We start from the raw sequence: 21,726 nt of genomic DNA, 5'->3' as shown, positions 1-21,726 counted from the left end.
TGTACACAGGAAGCCAAATGCCATGCAGATCTTAACATTATAACTTTCCAGTTTCTTTCAAACTTGCTATATTCGAAACATCAAGCCTAGGAAGCATTATTTAATTAAAAATCATAAGACAGAATTTGTTGGTACAATTGTTAGACATGCAAAAATAACCAAAACTTTTTTATTCTGATCATCACTATTATTTAAGTATTTTTAAATATTTCCTGATAGCTTTTTCTCCTGCATCTTTTACCTCCCCTCCTCACCTCATCAAGGTCAAAACCCACAAAACCCTCCTCTTTCATTTTGTGGAACTCTTAATTAGTGAGAATTAATAAAAAAAGGATTATCTGAATAATTGAAACAGAATATTTTATTTAAATTTCTACCTTACTTTCAAGGTTCTCTTTTTCTTTTCTTCCCAAATATTTCCCTTGAGTAATAAAAGTTTTATGAATAAAGCAGTTTAGTATTTGTGCTGGTTCTGGCCAGGACAGTAATTTTTTGCCGCAGCCAGGAGGGGCGTAACTCAGACCTGGAGGTTATCCTGTACCACCTCACACCTACACAGGGGTGGGTGGGCACAAAGGGGTCCTTTCCAGCCAGGGTAACATCAGTTTTTGTGGGGTGGGCATTTGCAGGTTAATTGATCATCTTTCCTGCACACAACATTAATATCAGTATTGGTACTGTCCATTTCTTACCTCATCGCTGTTTCCAGTAAATTGTTCTTATCTCCATCCTTGATCCTTACCTTTCATGTCTCCAATTCTCCTCCCCTTCAGAGGAAGGGGATATGGGGAGGCAGAATGAACCAGAGATGTGTTGTTTATCAGGAACACTAATTTGAGGGATACCATCCTTAAAAACCACTGCAGCGTGGTAGCTGTAAATTCTTTGTTCACACTTAAAAACATATTAAATTTAAAGTTTATGACAATTTTGTTTTTATAGTTTTGTTTATGCTTCTTTCATCCCATGGTATTCTTCAGAGTGGTTACACTACTAAATATTATCTGGCATTACAAAAGGGATTGCTAGGGAAATTAATTACATCCTTTAGTTGCAGCACCATCATGCAGGTATCAGGTACTGCTGATAGATCCTTTCTCACTCTTTTCTCTCTTTTTATAACAGTCATGTCCTGTCCTAGGAAGGATATTGTTGCCCATGGCATTTCTTTCAAATGCATAATTTAGGAATGTACAATCAACAATATGTAAAAGATTGGGAAGGAAGTGGATTTTGTGTATCTCTAGCAGATTTTTAATGGAAAATGTATCAGATAATTTGTGCATCTGGTAGTTTTTAAGATACCATTCTTTCATTTCAGCTTTAGATTACAGTAGTCATTGGATGTGAGTCCCAAATCTTGTTCCAGCCGGTACTCTATATCTTGGCATATGTGCTTTCTTTCAACTTAAGCATACAAATTCTCCAGTAATTTATATGACACAGAAAAATAAATTTTACAATATCTATTTCTCTGTGTTGAGGCCCTGACAGTCAAGAAATCTCGAGAGAGATATAAGCTTAAATTCTGTGTTGTTGTAGAAAAAACTGCAATTCTAAGAGACGGTATTTAGGAAATAACACTGCTTTGTAAATCTGTGAGGCATAGCACCCTGGTAATGTCAAATATTATGAGGCATTCGATTGGTGGCCTCATATAAAGATAAAAATATTTCCATTTATTGTAATTACAAAGCTTTTTTATTAGATTAGCACTGAAGTGTTATTTCTTTGCCACTTAAGTTTAAATTAAAATATTTGTGGCAATGGCTCCACCAATGACTTATCCTAATCATTCATTACCACCATCTTTTGGTGTGACTGGAGTCAGTGAGAGCATATTGAAAAAGCACTTGAGGTTTCTCTGCCTAGTGTGCCAAAGAGGAAGAGCCCAATAAATCAGGAAGAATTCCAGATGTTAATGCATCCTCTTTGTGTAGAGAGTAGTTTTAGAAAGGAATTTATTTTCTTCAAGATTTGCATTTCTGCTCTGGGAGATAGATGACAATAACTTCAGCTATAAAATCTGCTCGGCAGAATATTACCAGTCCTAGAACTGCATGCACTTCTTGTGGTGGTCAGTGCTGCCATGTACGCATGCTTGGAGGTGTTTATCCATTACAGCCTCTCAGTCACTTCTGTCAGAGCTGTACTTGGTACAAACTCTCGATTCTGTATGCATAATTTGCCTTGCTGTGAAGTTGCAGCTCATCTTTGTTGATTTATCTGTGCTCATAAAAGATCAAGCACAAGTGAAACAGTTTAATTTTAATTATATTGGATTCTAATTTCCTTCAGAAGCTTAAAAAAATTACTTATATATAGTATTATAAAGGTTAGCAAATAGATTAATAGTGTGGTCTGACTTTTAAACATTAGTGAAACCTGTTGTAAACAAAAGGTCAAATCTTATCTGTAGGAGTGTGTATATGCAGCAACTGTTTTCTTTGGGGAGTGACAAAAATAGGGGCATTGACAAGCAGGTTGAAGGAGTGAAGCCAGTCAGTTAAAAAAAATTAATGTAGAGGCTTATAGGATATGTCTTATTTCCAGTCTCCCAGACTGTTAAATATACAGGAAAACTGCAGGTAGAAGTTTGTGGAAGTTCAAGATGTTTCTTACTTCTCTTGAATACTAGAAAAATCTTAATGTTTCATTTAGGCTATTATTATTAGCAAAAACTGTTTCATAGAGGACTAACCAGCTTCTATCTTAACCATGCTGTATATTTTAAATATGATAAAATTGCTTCACTCAGTTTTTAAAAGAACATCCAGCACAACTTTTTCCTAAATTTTTTTTCACAAATTGGCTCTCCTAGTTCTGTTTCTAATAAAGCATATTTGTTTCTAAGAACTACATCTGACTGAGGTTGTAAGGCTTTGAAGCATGGTAGTACAACTGTCACACAAAATTATATTTAAATATGTTCAGAAAAGAATTGTTCAAATACCATGAAAAAGGCATTGAAAATATATATGTTTTATGTATTCTCATTTTTCAGTCAGGAGTAGAGGCACAGATTGTAAAGGTTAGTCTTATTTATGAAGGTATTTAATGTGATGTTTATATTATTGGCATATATTTTATTTGATTTTAAACTGTGTTTATGATACTTTGGATTTGTTTGTGTCATTTTGATGACTACCCCAAGCAGTAGGACAATGTGTTTTTTTTAGTGAATCCAGACTAATAGAGTAGGTGTTACCTTTCATACTGGGGAATAATAGCCACCTGCTACTGGAATACATATTCATATAAATCACAATGCAAATATGCAAATCTTTTTTTGGCATTACTGCTGTTTATCATTACTGCTGCAAGTCTGTGAAGCCCAACAGGACAGAAAATGCTAACATTTTGTCTTTAAATGTTCAAAACTATAAAATAAATGAAGCATGAGTATTGATTGTCTTTGCCCTATGTTATCTGCACAGGGGCTATTAAGAAGGGTTTTTTTAATCTTCTTTTCATGCCTTATCTTTCATGCCTCATACTGTCTAATGAGGAGCTTCACTTAAAATATAACATTTTGCAGTCTTGAAAGTACATTTCTAAGATACTAAAACACTATTGTTATGCATTAAAGGCTTTTTACTGGTGTTTTTTATTGATGTGCTGTATTGTATAGAATAATAAAATTTTGTAGTGTCAGAATTACTTTTTTAATTAATTTTTACTTTTAAATTATATTTTGATCTCTTTAAAAACAAAAGTAGAATCATGATTTCAAAAAAGCAGATACCTCTGGATTTCAGATTGTAATGCTGATAGGACTACTTATCAATAATTTAGAATCGTGGCATCACCATATATTTTTCCCCTTGTAAAAGTTCCTACAGTTTCAGTACACAGATTTTTGGACTGCAAATTACAGTGTTTCTTTCACACTGATGAAACTAGATCTTTGTGCTTCTTTGTTGAAATTCGATCATTCTGGTGAATGAAAATTGATTTTGTGGCATCAGTTTTGTGGCAAGGAAAAGAAAAAAAAATAATGCAAAAAAAAACAACTGAAAATGAGTTTAGGCTGGTTAGCAGTTATGTGCATGTACTGAAATATTTGGTGAAAACCTCCATCCTGTAATATTCTAACTGCAGGAGGTGACAGAATTAATCTTTGTGGACTACTTTGAAGTAGTCTACAGATTAAACTCTTGCTGAAGGTTCTGTAGTTTTTTTAATACTTTAAGCACTTATCTGAAATGCCCGGCAGTGCTGGATTCTAAAATGTGTTGCTGGTCACCTTTAGGTTATCACAAGACTTTTCAGAATGTAATCAGAAGGACTGAAGATTTTGGAGCAACCTTCATCTAGCTGAAAATCCTATAAACTGATCCAAAAAAAGAAAAATGAGAGGCATTTGAATTTATAAATGAAATCATTTTCCTCTGTTTACTTTTTTTCCCCTCCCTTCAGAGCAGAAGTAATATATCAGTAGGTCTCCTATGTAAGTTAAAAAACCCAAACTGTTTATTTACAAAGGAGAATTTCTAGGCAGCCCAGTAAAGATTGACTTCAGAACTTGAGCTGTGGGATTTTCTGGCACTTACTTCTCGGGGCATTTTAACATCCCTGTAGGTGTACCTTCCTGAGAGGATGATGAGTAAATCTTTGGTATTTCGCAGCCTTACCTGGAGCAATGTGATTTAACTCAGATAGACCGAGTTTTTGAGCATGAGAATTTATGTTGTTGAAGCCAGAGCACGAATCAGGGTCTCAAAAATTCAAGTGGGTTAATTATGCAGGTCCTAGACAGAGGAAGTCTCAAGTGCCTTTAAGGTTATAAAGAAAAAAAAAAAAAAACCCAGAATGAGTTGCTAATTCAATTATACACAAAAGATATTGTTGTAAATTGGTTTTTGTTACTTTCTAAGTTTGACAAATGTGAGGTCAACATACGGGTTTTTTTGCCAGATTTACTTTCCAATAATTGTGTGTTTTACTTGCAAGGTCATTGTTGAATTTTTTCCAGATACCTAATAGGTACACATGCATCATAGCTACATTTTTTGAGAATAAATTCAAATTTTTTTATTGCCACAGCAAAAGTTCAAAGCTCTGTGTCTGTAGAAAGCAAGCTTTATGCATGCTCAGATATCATATAATATTAAACTTTAATTTAATCTCACAGATCCTGATGTTATTGAAACAATATTTAATTTCTCAGGTAGATTTTTGTTTCTAAGGAACATGCAATGAGTAGATGGAGGTGAGCAAGATCTTGAGGTGGACTTCATTATAGCCAGGTCATTCCTGACAGATTCATTTCCTGGTTAACAGATTTATGCAAGACAGAAGTCGTCTACATTATTTAACTGCCCAAAGGCTTTGTTTTCTGAAGTTGAATCAACATTTGCTGTGCAACTTGCAGTGGAACTTGAAAACAATTAATCATTAGCCTCTTCATGTCAAGTGATGTACAACCTCAGTCTTCTCTTGTGTTGAACAAACTTATTTATTTTTATATTTATTATAACTTAGAGATAAGGGGTATGATTTATTTATCATACCCCTTATCTCTAAGTTATCATTTCTAGCTCTTTCATGATTGTTGGTTCTCTCCTGGATTCTTCCATACTTGTGTAAATTGTCTTGGGAATTTAACACTTCTTAATTAATATCAGCAATGTCTAAAAATATTTAGAAAATATTTCAAATGTAAATATTAATAACTACATAGAACCAATTATATTTATAGTATTTTATAAATGTAGTAAAAATTTAATATGTATAAATATTGTGTCTCTCTTTATTAAAGAAATTTAGGCATATAAAGAACAGAATGGAACTGAACTAAAAATGAAAACTTATAAAATATAAGAAAGACACACACTAAAAATATAGCTTAACTGAATGAGTATGTAATGCATAACAAGTTGAAGTAAGACCTGTATAGTGAAATAAGTGAAATAAAGTTTACAACTAGAGCTGCAAAATGGTATTTTGTTATTTACTAGTAAGACTACTGAAACATTGAAAACAAGGGCCTCTATGAAACAGAAAAAAGAGTAATCACTAAGCTACTGATTAAGCTGCCTGGACAAAAATTTCACCTTTGGTATGAAAAATATCAAATATATAATTTTTTTGTTACTATCATTATATTACCTTTAAAAATTCTAGTGATAAGTATGTTTCAAACTGTATTGAAATTACTGAAGGTTTTTTGGAGTTTTTTAAGATGAATAATTTAAAAATAAATAATATTTATTTTGGAAACACAGACCCTAAAAGGGTAAGAACACACCCTAATTCACAACACCCTAAAAAGTAAGAACAATGAGTCCAACTGTCTTTCTGCTTTGGAAAAAAATATCTAGATATGGAATAAAAGAAACAAAAACCTGTATGCTTACACATGCATCCTGGGAACAGGCTTGTATGTAATAATCAAAGTTTTACTCTCTACACGATGGTGAGAATGACAGGATCTCCTAGACTATGCATATTGTACTTCCCCACATAATATGTCTGAAAATTGATGCTGGACAGGGTCTGTGTTGCAACTGATAGTGTATTTGTGTGCACGGGTTATCTATGTATATCTATACACAAGACTCCTTTTATGGAAGTGTCTGATACTGACAAAATATCAGCTACACTGTATGTCAGTCAGTCACTACTTAGGATGAAATTCCTCCCTGTGAGATTCATGAGACACAGGAGCTGGTTGGCCAGAGAAGTTAGGGTTGCCCAGTCCCTAGAAGGGGCATTGAGTTTCCTGGTCTAGTGGAACGTATCCCCACCCATGCCAGTGGGATTGGAACTAGATGGTCTTTATGTCCCTTCCAACCCTAACCGTTCTGTGATATCATGAATCTATACTTTTCAATCTGATTAGTTAAATTTCAAATCAAGTCATTCATAAATTCACACACTGGCAGTGTACTGTAGCACTAATGATTTATTCTACACATTACTCCACACTACCATTATGTATGCAAAATCTATATCCTCACATAACTGTGCATGCAGTGTCACAGAGTGATGCAACTCTGTTTAGGGCTGACGGCTGGGTGCTCCTAAGTCATGGAGGTTGAGTTGCTCAGAAGCACTAGCAAAGACGAACCTGGAAGCTCCCATAAGTTGCTTCCTTTATTCAAGGAATTGGCAGCAAGTTTTATTGATTATTGGATTGCCATGGTGATGGTCCAACAGTAAATTGCCAATAAACTACAAATTAGCACAATGCACCCTACAATGACACAAGGGGTTCAAATTTACAGAAGAATGAAATTTGATTGGGGGAGTTCAAATACTGTTGTGTATTTGGTGGTGAAATTCTCCCTTTTTAATACTTGCATTCAAATTGAGGAGATTAATAGGTAATATTAACCTCAAAAATTATTAAGATAACTTTCTATTAACCAGTTATACATCTATGTTTTGATAGTGGGTAGCCAAAATTTTCCAAATTTTGCCTTCCCTAATAATAATTTGCCAGCAGGAAATTTTTGCAGCATAAGTACTTTCATATTTAATTCCAGGTCAAAATTCTGCTTTTCCTTCCAGTATGCTATTTTTGAGTTGATCAGAGAAAGACAACATTAGTCAAAGAATTGAAAAGAAGATTGGGGTGGAAAGGATGGGGGCAAATAGGAAAAAACATTATGTTCAGCTACTATCATAGATAGAGTCTTAAAGACAAAATCTGGCATGTTAGGAAGATGAAGGAGATTCAGAAAGTTAAGGAAACATAAAATCCTAAGCACTCCAAGCAGATGAAGGTTGGATTTTGAACTTGACTAACATGATAGGAAAGTACAAAGTGATAGTATCTGTGGCCACAGTTCTCTTCACAGAGAGCAGCAGGCACAACCTTACCAGGATTTCTCTTTGGGAAGGCAGTGAGAAAGCTCAGAGAAAGAAAACAATTCTCATCTCTACTTGCTTTATCTGTTGTTTGGCATATGTGGAATGTGTTAGGGAGATTGTTTACCAAAATCGATTTGTTAATTGGACTATGGTGATGGTTGTTTGGATTGATTGACCAATTAGGTCAAAGCTGTGTTGTGACTGTTTGTAAGGGGTCAAGGGTTTTCCTTAGTTTAGTATACAGCATACAACATAGTATTAGTGTAGTAGGCAGTATAACATAGTATAGCTTAATAAAGCAATTGATCAGCCTTCTGAGATCATGGACATTATTCCCCAGCTGGGGGTCATCTTGCTGCAATAAGCATCAAGAAAGGAACTGATAAATACAAGGATATGATTCAACATTGAGGTAGATTGAGCACCCTTCAGAGTACTAGTAGAGGAGGCTGAAATAATCTGTGCTTGAAAGACAATTTTTAGTTACCGAAGTAGCTGATAACAGATCAAGGTAGTTTTCTCAGTATAGTGTTCTCTAGTATTCTCAATGTAGAATTCCCAATACTATAGTATATGGTATTATCATAATTAAAATAATTAGAAATCTAAGATGAAATCTTTGTCTGAAATAACATTAGCTCTTCTAGCTTAATGTGACTTACTGTATTTTCTCTGTGAAATGTAGGTACTAACCGCTAGCTTGACTGCAGGAACTAATGTAAACTAAGAAGTCTGCCTCTGAAAATCATTGTGGCACAGCTTAAATGGGTTGAAGTCTAAGAAATCCCTGAGGAAAGGCTCTTTCAGAAATGCTCTGGTATCGTTCAGAGTTGTCATTGTGGGATATATCAGAGAAGCAAACATGAAAAATGCAAGCTGTAAATGTGAGGGAAGCGTATTTTGTGCAGTGAACTATTTGGCAGCATGAGCTGTGAATGAGTAGAAATCTCTGAGCCTCTCCCATCTACCATTTCCTGAGGGACAGAGCAGTCACTATTCACGACTGCCTCCAGTGAGCACCCCACACTTCACCATGTCAGAGAATTTTACAGCATTTGCATTTTCTTTAGAATATTTCTAAGTAAAATGTATATCTCTTGGAATAAAAATAATTCACTTTAGTAAATGAGGAGTGTAGCTGGGAAATAATTATAAGTAGGAAGAAGAGGGTCTGAAATTTTAAGAGACCTCGGGATAGAACTTAATTTAGCATTTTGTGAAATTATACAAAGATAGAACACAATTAAAAAAAACATATATTTTTTCATCTAATACTGAACTACAAAAGACAGATTTAACATGGTTACTTATAGTTTTGGCATTACTTAGAATAATGCTTGATGTAATTTTTTTCCTACAGTCTCTCCATCTCAGTGTCAAAAGCCAAAAAAATTTAATTGTTGAGGATTATACCACTCTATTTTAGAGTAACCTCCATAATATAACAACCTTTCTTAGATATTTTACTTAAAACAATAATTCCATTGCACTGATTCATGCTGTATCTGCCTGTATTTGCACCTGCCACAGCAATATCTTGCTGAATACTCCCTGAATTTTTGCACATTCCTAATTTCTTTATTTATATTGAAACTCACTTAATTTCACCCAAAAGCTGTTTCCAAAATGCTTGTATTACTCAAAAAAGCACTTTATCAATGGATAAAGTGATTGACTTGCCAATACATACACCATCCTTATGACATAAGAATATAATCTCTTAGAGTAATAAAGGTTTCAATGCAAAACAATCCAAAGTAAAATATTTTTATTAAGTGTATCTACTGTTTAGAGATCCACTAGCAGGAGTCCCTTTCAAATACTATCAATAAATGGTCTATTTTTTTCAGAAGTACTTTGCTGTTCCTGTTTTCTACTGTCCAGAAATAGGAATCCAAATAACTTGTGCCTTAATTCCATAGAAAAATTTCCTAAAACTTTTCTGTTTCTAACAAGATTATGGTCATGTGGAACACCAACTGACTTTTTAGAATAAGAAATCACAGTTAGGGAGTCACTGTATTTTTGAATTGAAAAACGTTTTGCTGACAATGATTAAAAAACTAATTTACTGCTTATAGGAAATCTTGTTTTCACTGTTTCCTAACAATACATTGAATCCTTCACTTGTGCTCAAACAAACCATGCAAGTCATCTGATTTTTTGTTTAAAAAAATAGTGGGTTCCTACCTGTGATCAATTTCATAAAATATTTAGTTTTCAAGCCCACTGCTCTTAGGCTTTCATTGCATCTTGTTCAAGTTTTAAATTAAGTTGTGGTATCAGTTTTGGGTAGAGAGACGATCTCTCAGATGCCTTGCAGCTGAAATGTATATATGTGCACACCATCCTTCTAGGAAAGTGTGCCATTCAATTTTAATGTAATGAGGGGGATATTTTCAGTTAGGCAGAAGAGCATTCTATTTAATGCAGCCATTTGAGAAATCAATTGCAAAATTTATGTTCATCTGTTCATAAAGCTGGGGATGTCAGACTGTAGATAGCTGCTGTTCTGTTAAAAGGTTAATAGGTTAATACTAGGTTTCCTGGTGAAAGCTGCTGTTTCACCAGGTGCCATTTCATTTTCTTTGTGGCACACAATTAAAAACAACACTTAACATTCTTTGATTACACTGAGAAAGTATGCTTTTGTATAAATAGTCCTTTTGAAATTAATAGGTCCTGTTTAGTAAGTAAGATAACAGCCCCTCAATATTCCTAGCTGTGATAGGTAAAAAAATAAAATCACAGCACAAAAAAAAAAGCCCTCAAAAATTCAAACAATGTCTCCTAATTCAAATGTTTATCATGTCCTCTGTCATTTTTCACATTGCTCTATGGGAAAGATATTTCTGATTTCTCAGCTGGGAAGACACTTAAACAACTTAGCAAAATGTGATTTCTTCACCCTGAGAATTTCTTTATTTACTCAGACCAGATGTTAAGCTCAGCAACAGTCTGTTTCCAATACTGCTAAGGGAAAGTGAGGATTCTTGTATAAAATGAGCAACCTTTTTGTAAATGCTCTTGGATTCTAGTACTGGCAGCTTAAAGATCAGAGCTGAATGTCACCTGTATGTTTAATAAACCTCTAAAAGTCATAAGCATAGTCAAAATAATAAGATGTCTGTGTTTGGCCATCATTCATAAACAGTTTTATTATTTAAACAGTCAAATCCTTACATTTTTGTGGAAAATCTGAACATGATTTGCTATTGAGGATATCACTTGCTGTTTTCCTTTTTTATTTTCCAAAAAGAGAGAGAGAAAGAGAGAGAGTGAGAAAGAAAGAGAGAGAGAGAGAGAGAGAGATTTTTTTTTTCTTTTATTACTTTTTGACCATGGAGTAGCTCCTCTTTCAGTGTGGTAAATTCCAGTCAAGTATTAGGAAAAATTTTGGCTCTCTTTCTATTTGTTCTATTTGCAAGTCGTGTAGTAAGTTTATCCAAAAACAAATGAGTAGTCATTGCCCACAGACAGATGCAAACCAAAAATTTGATATCTAATATGAAAAAACATGGATCTACCACAGTCTTTCCATTAGTTCTGTTAGTCTCAAGACATTAATATTTATATAGATCATGTAGCATTAACATTTTTGCCCTAATGTGAGGACTGGAAGAAATTCCTTCTGGTTAGTCCATTAGGAAAGTATTATGCTAGATCAATTATATCTTTGTATAGGTGATTAAAATGAAAAATTTGTGAGAGGTATTTTTGCTGAAGCACTTTATTAGAGGAAACAAAATTTAAGAAAATGCCGATTGGCAATTTGGAGTAGAGGACCTTTAAATATCCCTTCCAAACCAAATTGTTCTATGAGTCTATGAAACCGTGTTAGATATGTGAAATAGGGTTATAATTGTCAAGTAAAATATATTTGGAGAAACATGGTTCTATGAAAGGAAATTAGGCTTTACTCAAAGCAGAGGACTCTCACATGATTGCTGTGAACATTGGCAGTTAGTGTTTCTGCTTTTCTTTTAATGTTTTTCCATTGTTTCTCCTATAATTTTACTGTCTCGGTCATGTGGTTTCACTGTACATTTCAATTTCATTAATAAAAAATTTAGAGGAAGGAATAAGGCATGAGCTTGAAGTAAGAAAATGCCTTTATGGAAATGCTAGGACTCTTCAGGATGGGTGTGTCAGAGAAGGGCAGAGGCAGTTTCTGCTTTCTTTTTAGTGCCAAGCACACACTGAATGCATTACATAAAGGTTGTAAAAATTGAACTGCAATTTCTTTTGTATTCTTCTGATAGCCATGCTTCCAGAGTAGATTTTAATTTTTCTAACTATTTTGTAGTTTATGAATAGCTAGTTTTGCTCAGATACTGGCCCAAAGTCAGGTAACACAAGAAAATAACTTCTCCTGAAGAAATTACTAGATTATCTCCAGAAAAGAACTATAACTCAACATCTCAGTTTTCTCTGTTTCTCTTCTTTTCCCAGTGAGACAATAATTTATGATTGATCTTACCTTAATGACAAAAAAGTGTAGACTGAAACAAGAACTAAGCTTAAATTCTTGGCCTTGACTTTTCAGTATGAACAGGTACAGGATTCTAAGCAGACATTTATGTTCAGCATATTGAGTTTAAATTTTTTATCATGTCACCCTTTATGCATAATCCAGAAGTTCAGTAGTTGAATCTTTTGAATGGCATAAATATTTTAAGAAGAAATATCAAAGGTCTTGCCTGCCTTAATCTAAATTCTTAAAGAGATTGTGCTTATTTCTATTCTATGTTTGCCTCTTGGGGTTACCTTGACTGCCTCTTCATCTTCATTAACAGATGAATTTGACTTATGCTGCTTAGTTTTTGTTGTCAAGAATTCTACAAAATGCCTCACAACTCAGCTGAGTATTCTTAGAGCCTTCCTCAATTCCTAATATTGACCTGTATTATACCTGTGTATAACACAGGTCAATATTAGAGTACCACTTAGCAGTGCATCTGACACAACATAATTCCTCATATTACTTTAGAAGGAAAATAGAAGGAAAATTATTTAAACAGTGCATTCTGAAAGTAAAGTAGTTCATTGAACGGTGAAGAAATTTTCTAGTGTTCCTCGTTTATAGCAGTAAAAAAACATTCCCCAAGTCATGAAACAACACAAAAATCATTCTGGTAACCTTCATACCATCTAAGTAGATTATTAAAAAGTATCTACTCTTAGAAAACATATCACTCATTATACAGAGGATGAAGTAACTATTTTTGCTAGCTTTAAAAGTCGTTTGAAGGAAAAGCTTTTCTGTCACATAAATGGGGCAAATTTTAATGCATTCAGTGATCCAGATATGGAAGCAGGAATATCTAAAAATGGTTGGATAGATAGAACATGTAATGTACTCAAATTAGGGATAGCAATAAGGTAAAAGAAAATTATATAAAACAATTAATTTTAAAATAGTAATCAAAACCAACTATATTATAAATTTGTAAAAATGACATAGAATTGGTAAAATTATAGCTCTTTATTAACTTTTAAGATTAAATGTGTCATGAAAAGGTACTTTTCAATACTTAGGTTTACGACTCTTTGTTCTGAATTCAGTCCTGATCCAGTATATGAATTGGGATATTGATCAGGAGACTTCCAGAGGTCCTTTCCAGACAATTGGTCTGTGGCTTTGTGTTTCTTCATAGAAAAATTCAAAAAGCCTGGTAAGTTAGCTCCAGTTCTCAACATGAATCACAATATTGTGGCTGTAAAAGCTGCAAGGCAATGGAATTTAAGAGGCAGAGACTACTCTAATACAAAGAGGTGTTGTGACTGAGATCTTAACAACAGAAAGTGGAGAGAAAGATTTTGTGTTAGTTATAGAAATAAGCTTTGGAAGCATAATTGTGATAGGTAAGTCAAGGCTCTCTCTTTTTTCTGCAAAGCTGTGATTTAGAAGAGCATACCTAAAAGTGCACCTGGAGAAAAATTAGATTAAGCAAAAAGACATTTGCTAAGCAAAGAAGCCTTCCTCTCTGACTTCTCTGGCACCTCAAAATTAAAATAAGCCTAACTAATCTAACCCTGTCTAGTCAGTATGATAAACCAATGGGTGATTATTTCAGGAAAAAAATAACAGCATATGAACTGAGATCTTCTTAAATGACTTGTCAGTTTGGTACTAGTTTTTGGTGATATCTTGTACAGCCAAGTGCTTCTCAAAACCAAAATGGTAGAAGTTGTTTAAAGTCCTGAATTCAAAACGCCACCTTAATTAAAAAAAAAATTTCTTAAAAATAAGTCAATATTTTCAAGTCAAACCCTGTGCCAGGTAGAAATATGGAAGACTATTTGATTTCATGAACAAAAAAAAAACCAAAAAAAAAATCTGGACTATCACTTTTAAGAATGATACTACAACTGTTATATAACCAGAAGGAGGATTTTAATTGAGGAGCCACCACACTGTAGATTTCAGCTCCCCAGTGATGTTTTCCTTTAAACCTGCCCTACCTCCTCCCTCCATAAAAAGCTATGTTTTTTTTTTTTAATCAATGACTGTGTTTCAGTGCTTTGTAAGCTCTTCCTTAAGTAATATAAACCTGAAATAGCATTAAGTACACTTTGAAAAAAATGAGACATAAAAGACTACTTCTAGTCCTAGATTTCAATGTGCAACAAGTTTTATCTCCTGCCATGTATGACTACAACTTCATATGCAACTTTAACACTTTTCACGGATGTGTTTTTCTTTTTTATGAGTGTTTAATGTCAAAGATGTGCTAGGTACTCACACTTGAAATATAAAAACAGTGAAAGGAAAAAGATCATCCATCTCACTGATCTAGTCAAGGATTTCACTAACTCAAGTTATTTTGTCTAAAATATTATTTTATTTTATGCATTTTATTTGTTGGGAGTTGAGTTTTTTGTTATTTATATTCTTATCAGGTTGATATTAAGATAGTCTGAAGGAGGGAAGTAGTGGCAGACTTTCACCACAATTGTGAAAAATGAGCAGTGTCAACCTGGTAAGTTTATCTTTTTGTTATTGTTGTATTGATGATGGTTTTCCCACTGATGTTCTCATTTATGTTTGTAGCAAGATCACAGTTACTGTTGGTTTTATTCTTGATGTAATATTTCTGTCTTAATGTCTTAAATTTTGATTTATGTTTAAAAAAAAAAAGTGCTCAGCACCTCATTAGCTCTTTGACATGCAGTTTTGTCATGGATCCAAGTAGTTTCAGTTCCAGTGAGAGTAGTTAGCACATAAAATCATTTTTTTATCCATTAAGTGTGTATACAATGCTCCTATATTTTTCCCAGCCTTGTCAGGTCTATATTTTGCAATTTGAGAAAAACTATGAAATGAAGGATCTGTGTGTAAAATCTTATTTTTCTGGTTTATTTATTTTATTAATGTCACGGTTTAGGAATAGCACTCCAAATCACCCGTCACTCCTCAACCTATCCTTCCTATGGGAGACAAAAAGCAAAGATTATGTGTGGAGATAAAAGCAATGCACTGGAAACAGCAATGAGATAAGAAAAATGGACAGCAATTACAAAAATATGAAAAACCAAAGGTGTGCAAAAGAGGGTGTTTTACATGGAAAAATGCTCCAAAGCCTGGGACAACAAGAAACAGTTGCAGACAGACCCTCTGTGCTTCCATGCTTTTTTTGCTGACCACAGGCTATGCCCACTTTCTTCTCAGAGGCAAGAACCTCTGCCACTCTTGCCACTAAGCATGACCTTAGGTGGTTTAGAATAATAACCTAGTCATGCCCACACATCCCCAGGCTCTGCTCCCTCATGGCTACTGGAAAAATTAACTCTGCTCCGGCTAAAAAACAAGACAACTAATTAAAATAAAACAAAAAAGGGCAAAACTCCACAACTCTTCTAGGCTTTCAAATTGTAATTTTAAAGCTGGTATTTATTCCAGCCTTCATCATACAAATGTTTGCTTCAGGTGAGTTTTCCTTTTATGAAAAATCTTTCTTTGGATTTTTTTTCTTCCCTGAAGAAAGTGCAATTAAAGTAGTGCTATCTCTTTTGGGAGGACAAGTAATTTTAAATGTTTAGGGATAATAGTGTCTAACTCCCCAGTCAAGTGACTGGAATAAACCCTTCTGTTTCCTTTACAAACACACACAGCCTTTGGCTAATGGTGTGCTGTGAAGTGCTGGGAAATGGAAAGACAGTTTTAGAAATTCAGAAATAATTACAGCACTTAAAAGAATAATAAACTCAAGTTTATAATCTGAAAATACTGAAAAACTGTGGTATCACGTTTTTCACGTGTCTAACATAGTATAAAAACAGATTTATAAATGCATTAAATTTATCATCAAAAAAATACCTGATAAGGAGTTGCAGCCTTCTGTCAAGATTGGTCTTTTATATAATTTCATATATATGTGTAAGTGTAGTAATTTATGTTTGTATATATGTTTATGTGTGTATGTATGTATGTATCTAACTATCCATCTATCTCTGATGATCTATATCCTTTGTTTAAAGGAAATACAATGATTTCTCTGTTTTATTACCAGTACTGACAATTAATCAGTAGTAGTTTACCTCTGGACTAACTTTTACAGCATAATACATAATAATGACAAAGCAAGAAACCCCTCTGTCCTGGTTTAGGAGTGGTGTTTCCAATTTTAACTTTCCCACTGAAACACCCAAGATCACACCCTGCTTGCTCACTCCTTCTCTCCTGGCTATGGCAGGATGGAGAGGAGAAGGGGTGGCACTAAAATGTAAAGATCCTGTATTGAGATAAGAACAATTAACTAGAAACAGTAATGAAATAAGAAGAGCAAAATAACACTGCTAATACTGATAACAGAGTGTACAAGACAGGAAAATCATTCACAGGCCATTGCTCACAACGTGGAGCCCAGCGCCACCTGACTGCAAAACCTGCACACTCTGGCCAAACTGGAAACGGACCAAGCTCCCTCCTGACGTCCTGCACACGATATGAGAAGGTATTGAGAAACAGGAGTGCTTTCCAGAGGTTAAATTTGCTCCAGGACACTTGGGACTTTCATGCTTTAACATCATCACCTCTTACTTATGTTTCAAGTAGCACAAAAATGCATTGTTTCTCCAATGTGTTTAAAATGTGTTTTAATGTGTTTAAATTGGCAGCTGTTCAGTCCTCCTTGAAAATTCTTGCCATCCAGAAAGTGAAAATACATCTATAGGATGTCTTTGAGGAAAAGCTTGTAAATCCATTATGCAGAACACATAATTTTGTGTAAACCTACCAGCATGACCCACTTTAATATGTCAGGGATGCATGCACCTTTGAGAATTATTTTCAAAATTGTAGCTTGCTTTGATTCCCATTAGGTATAAGAAGATTTTATGTTAGTTGGTTAGTTGGTTGGCTTGTTTGTTAGTTGCTACTTGGCTGTTTTTTTCTCCATGAGGGGGATTAGATACTGAAGAAAATTTCCTAGAGCAATTATGAGATATCTGTCCTTGAAGAATAAATTGGGCATGATCCTCAGCATTTTGATTTAAGTAGTCCTGTTTTAAGACGTGAGTGGGACTAGATGACCTCCAAAGTGTGCTTCCTTTCAAAATCATTCTGTAGATTTATAGATTTCTGATTCTATGGTTAAAGTTATTCCCAAGAAGGAGTAGGAAAGTCTTATCAGCATTTTTTCTTAAATTCACTAACCACTTCATGGAATTAGTTATGAAATATAAATGAAACTGGCATGAAATGTCAGTATGTTCTGCTTAAAGAAATTGCCAAGTGACTTAAACAGTGAGAAAAAGTAGCTCAGCTTTGAGAAGATCTCATGCTCTTAGGTACAAAGGTTTTGCATACCGTTGCTTTTAAAATAGGATCAACTGGTAAACTACTGGAAACTCTAACCAAATTTTGTATATAGAAATTTGAAAATCTGGTAATTCACCTTCCTTTGGGAAATCTGAGGTTGAGGTAAAAACTCAACTGCAGACTTCTGAGATTCCCTCTTTGTTTTGGTTTAGTTCTTGCTGTCATCTTTTCCAAAAGCAGCTTATAGTAACGGACATGTAACTTTAAAAGTTAGTTACTAGTATGGTTATTTTAGTGTACAGATGTACTTGTATGTTGTTTTATCTAAAGAAAACCAAGAAAGGCTTTATGAATGTAATTTCTTCATTTTTTAAGTGCAGAAGAGTAGAGTGCTGTCTTAGTGTCATAGGAGCAATGATCAAGGTATAGTTTGCTAGAAGTCAAAGGAATTGCATCAGAGATAAATTTGGACAAATAGTGTTTAAGGAAAACAGAGTAATTTGACTGAAAAAGTATCCCACACCCCAAAAGTGATTACTGAAAAAGCACTAATCTTAAAAGCAGCATTGCCATAATTCATGGAATAGGTAAAAAGTACTACTGCTGACTATTTAAGCCTTTATTTTTAACTACTTCAAAATGCCATCTAATTCCTGTTACTCTTTCCAATGAGTGACAGCCTATATTGATAACTGTTAACGTTTTCCCTACCTTGATCTTCTTTGGCATTTCTAAAATATCTTCATTTAATACAGAATTCATTTGGAGCTTTAACAATGATTTATAGTCCTTAACTTTTTTTGGTGTTTATGTGTTTTTAAGCATAATTACTATCAGTTTTGTGAGCAATATTTCAAAGATAATGCAATATTAAACACTCTTAAGAGAAATTAGAATATTAGAATTATAGTATTATAATATTAGAATTATAATATTAGAAAATTAGAAAATTAGAATATTTCATTTTAATATAATTACGGTCTTTGATATATATAAAAAGTTACATGATGTTACTGTAGCAAGCAGTATCATCAAGATGAAACCTTGTCTGTTAAATTCCACATTCTTAGTCTGGGAAGATAGTAATAGTGAAGTCTTTCCACAGGTATAGAAACAGTTTCATAAATAGCTTTTATACAGGGAAAGAACCAAAGTGCTGCCCTGAGACAATGTGTTATTTATGCCTTGGCTCCCTTGTATTGTTCCGGCTTGGAAAAGATTCTGTTTAGTGTAGAGAGTTTTCCCAGAACCAAATGTTACAGTGGTTCTTCTGAGTAATACAGAATTGTACCCTGCCATCACTGAGACAGAGTATAAATATGCCTGGAGTAAATGTTTCAAGAGCTGTCATGTCTGCATCTCTTCGCTAAAAAGAGTGGGTGAGTCTACTTGACTATGACTGTACTAACTATACAAATATATTTCTTCAAAATCAGTTTCACAGGTTTAGAATCCCACACCTATGTTCATATTCAAGATCTTATTCTATTCCTGTATTGGTAAACTGCGTGTTTGATCAAGCTCTGGAATAAAGGTGCATGCCATGCTCATGTCACTGTGTTATTTCAATACAGAAGCCACAAGATGCTTCTCTTAGGTTGTTATGTTTCTTCATATAAATTGTAGAAGATACTTCTGGGCATGTCCAGTTTCTCAGTTAGTATATGTTATCAGATTCAATTTAATCAAATAAACTAAGCCACTCTGGGTTAGCAATTCCCTGTTCTCTTGTTTTAATTACATTTTCTAGGGCTTTTCTTGCATTTTCAGATGTATTAAGAATAGAGAAAAGGAATCCCCTATTTCTTCTTTATTATTTCAGGGGGTTTTTTGTTCATATTGGCTTGCTCTTCCTGTCTAGGAGACATCTGTGACAGTGAAAGTGTTATGAAATCATTGTGGAAAGGTTGCTCTTTGATCTGCTAATTTAATAGAGGTATGAAAATCTGTTTTTTACACGCTTTGCAAAGAGTAGATGTGGGGGGGTGGAAGGGTCATAAATGACAGGGAGAGATCAGTTCAGAAAGTAGGATAGGAGTTGTAGCAAAAGTAAAACAATACATCTGGAAAGAGAATGAAGGCTAGACTGATAAAATATTACAAAGGTAGTAAGAATGGGAGAGAGAAAATCTGAAGTTAAACAGTGTGTGGTGTATTTTCAGTATGTGGTTATGTCTTCCAGGTCACTGACATTTTTCTGTGCATTATGTCTTATCACAAACATCATAAATTGGAACATTTTAGAAGCAAGTAAATGAAAAATTCTGCTTACTTAACAACATTTTCCATTCCCCTTTCTTTAAAATACACCCAGAACTGTGACCACTGTCCAATTTATAATGAAGCTGTAAGTTTCCAAAACAAGGAATTTTGGAATTTTTTCATCAGTCCTTTCCCTGATGTCATAAGAAATGTATGATTTTCTTCCCTTCATAATATTTTCTTTAGTTTTGGGATATCATGCAGTTATTAGTAAATATAGCCCAAGTTACTTAACCTCTTCATTCAGGAGATGCCCCTTTTTTGAGTTGGACTTGATGATCCTTCTGGGTCCCTTCCAACTCAGAATATTCTGTAATTTGGAGAATAAATAATCTGGAGGAAGATTTTGTGATTTTTTTTGCTGGTTCTGCTGGACTTTCATCAGACCATGGAACAGTGAAGGAGGTAATGTCAACCATTAACAGTTCAGAAATACAGGGATCATATTTGCTTTCTAAACCTCCCTTAGCTTGTTCATGCATTGTTCTTATACAATTTTACCATTCATTTTGTAGGCCTAAGAGGTTAGTAAATTTTCTAAACCCTTCTTGTTGAAATCTTTCTCCTAATAACACCCTAATTAAAGCTCTGTGAAAACAAGTCAGATTTGAGGAAACTCTTTTTTTGCTTTTAAGAATTTCTATGTATTTTGCAGGGTTGGTTTTAAACATTAGATTATACATATGTTTCACTGTGTTCCTGAAGGACATCCTTCAGGAACATCCAAACTCAGCTGGTTTGAAGTAGAATTTATAACCCTTTTATTAATTTCTGATGAGCATTTACCTGTGATGAAAACAGAAAAAAAAGTCTCATTAAGGGAACAGAGTATACCATCTTTAACTGTGCTCTTTACTTCTTAAAAAAGCAGAAAACATTCTATGATGCGAAATTGCACAATCTTTTTGCTCTTTTCTGATACTTCTGTTAAAAAGTATGCTTTATAATAGGAATGGAATGGTGTCAGATCCACTTTGAAAACTAACTATCCAGTGCTGGTAAAGAAAGCATCTCCTGACCTATGCAGCAGTGAGTTAGGTTCCACAATCTTATGTTTGGATTTACACGAGCATAAATGTTCTTCTTCTGTGAGTTCTGGCTTATTATTGTTTATTTTTTACTTTGCAATTATTAGTACTAAAAACACTCATCCATAATTTCTTTACACTTTATTAACTTTCAAATACTAATAGTAAATAAAAATTTAAGAGCATGCCAGCCCATATAGATTTTATTTAATTGTGGAACATGCCTCACTCATATTAGAAGAAATCATTTGTCAGAAAAAAAGTCTTGAGACTTTAATATCGAAAAGCATTTTTATATTTGAGAACTCAGATATTTGACTCACATGGTCAATGAACTGAGTTTAAGGACGATTTTATGTTCTTCTGGAAGAGTAAGCTGATCAGTTCATGAATATATACTACAACAACTTTCACAACAAACTTCTCTCTATCTAGAAGAAATCGAAGGACACTGCACAAAACTGCTAAATATGATCTTTTTTGTAATATATAAAATATTCTTTTTGAAATTTGCTTTGTTGAACCTTACCTAGATAGTTGAGAAATGCTTAACTATCAAAGAAAATGCTTAGCTGTGTTATGTAATTAATCAAAATTTACGCCTTTAGCAACCACTCCTACAGCAAAATAAAATAAAATGTAGAAGGGGTAAAAAGGAAAATGAAGCTATAGTACCAAACTTATACACAATGGTATTTTTTTTAATTTTTACCTGTCAGAAAAGGTTTTATTATTCAGCACTGATGCATAAATTTGCTCTCAAGATGGCAAGATGGTGATATTGAGGGCAGTTGGTGACAAGAGTGGGTTTTCACTTCATAATTTAATGTGCTTAATTTATCAGTAAGTTAAGGT

General features: G+C 33.9%; 1 protein-coding gene across 2 annotated transcripts in view; it reads left to right on the top strand.

Moving 5' to 3' along the window:
* LINGO2 (leucine rich repeat and Ig domain containing 2) overlaps positions 1-21,726 on the top strand; it is a 490,090-nt gene that overhangs the window by 238,453 nt on the left and 229,911 nt on the right. For both annotated transcript variants that reach the window (XM_066568679.1, XM_066568677.1), the window contains one exon: positions 14,722-14,801. The gene's annotated coding sequence lies outside the window, so the exon portion shown is untranslated. The remainder of the gene's footprint in view (positions 1-14,721; positions 14,802-21,726) is intronic.

Source organism: Molothrus aeneus, chromosome Z (genome assembly GCF_037042795.1).
Source record: "Molothrus aeneus isolate 106 chromosome Z, BPBGC_Maene_1.0, whole genome shotgun sequence".
Taxonomy (NCBI): domain Eukaryota; kingdom Metazoa; phylum Chordata; class Aves; order Passeriformes; family Icteridae; genus Molothrus; species Molothrus aeneus.
This window is presented reverse-complemented; position numbering and strand designations above follow the sequence as displayed.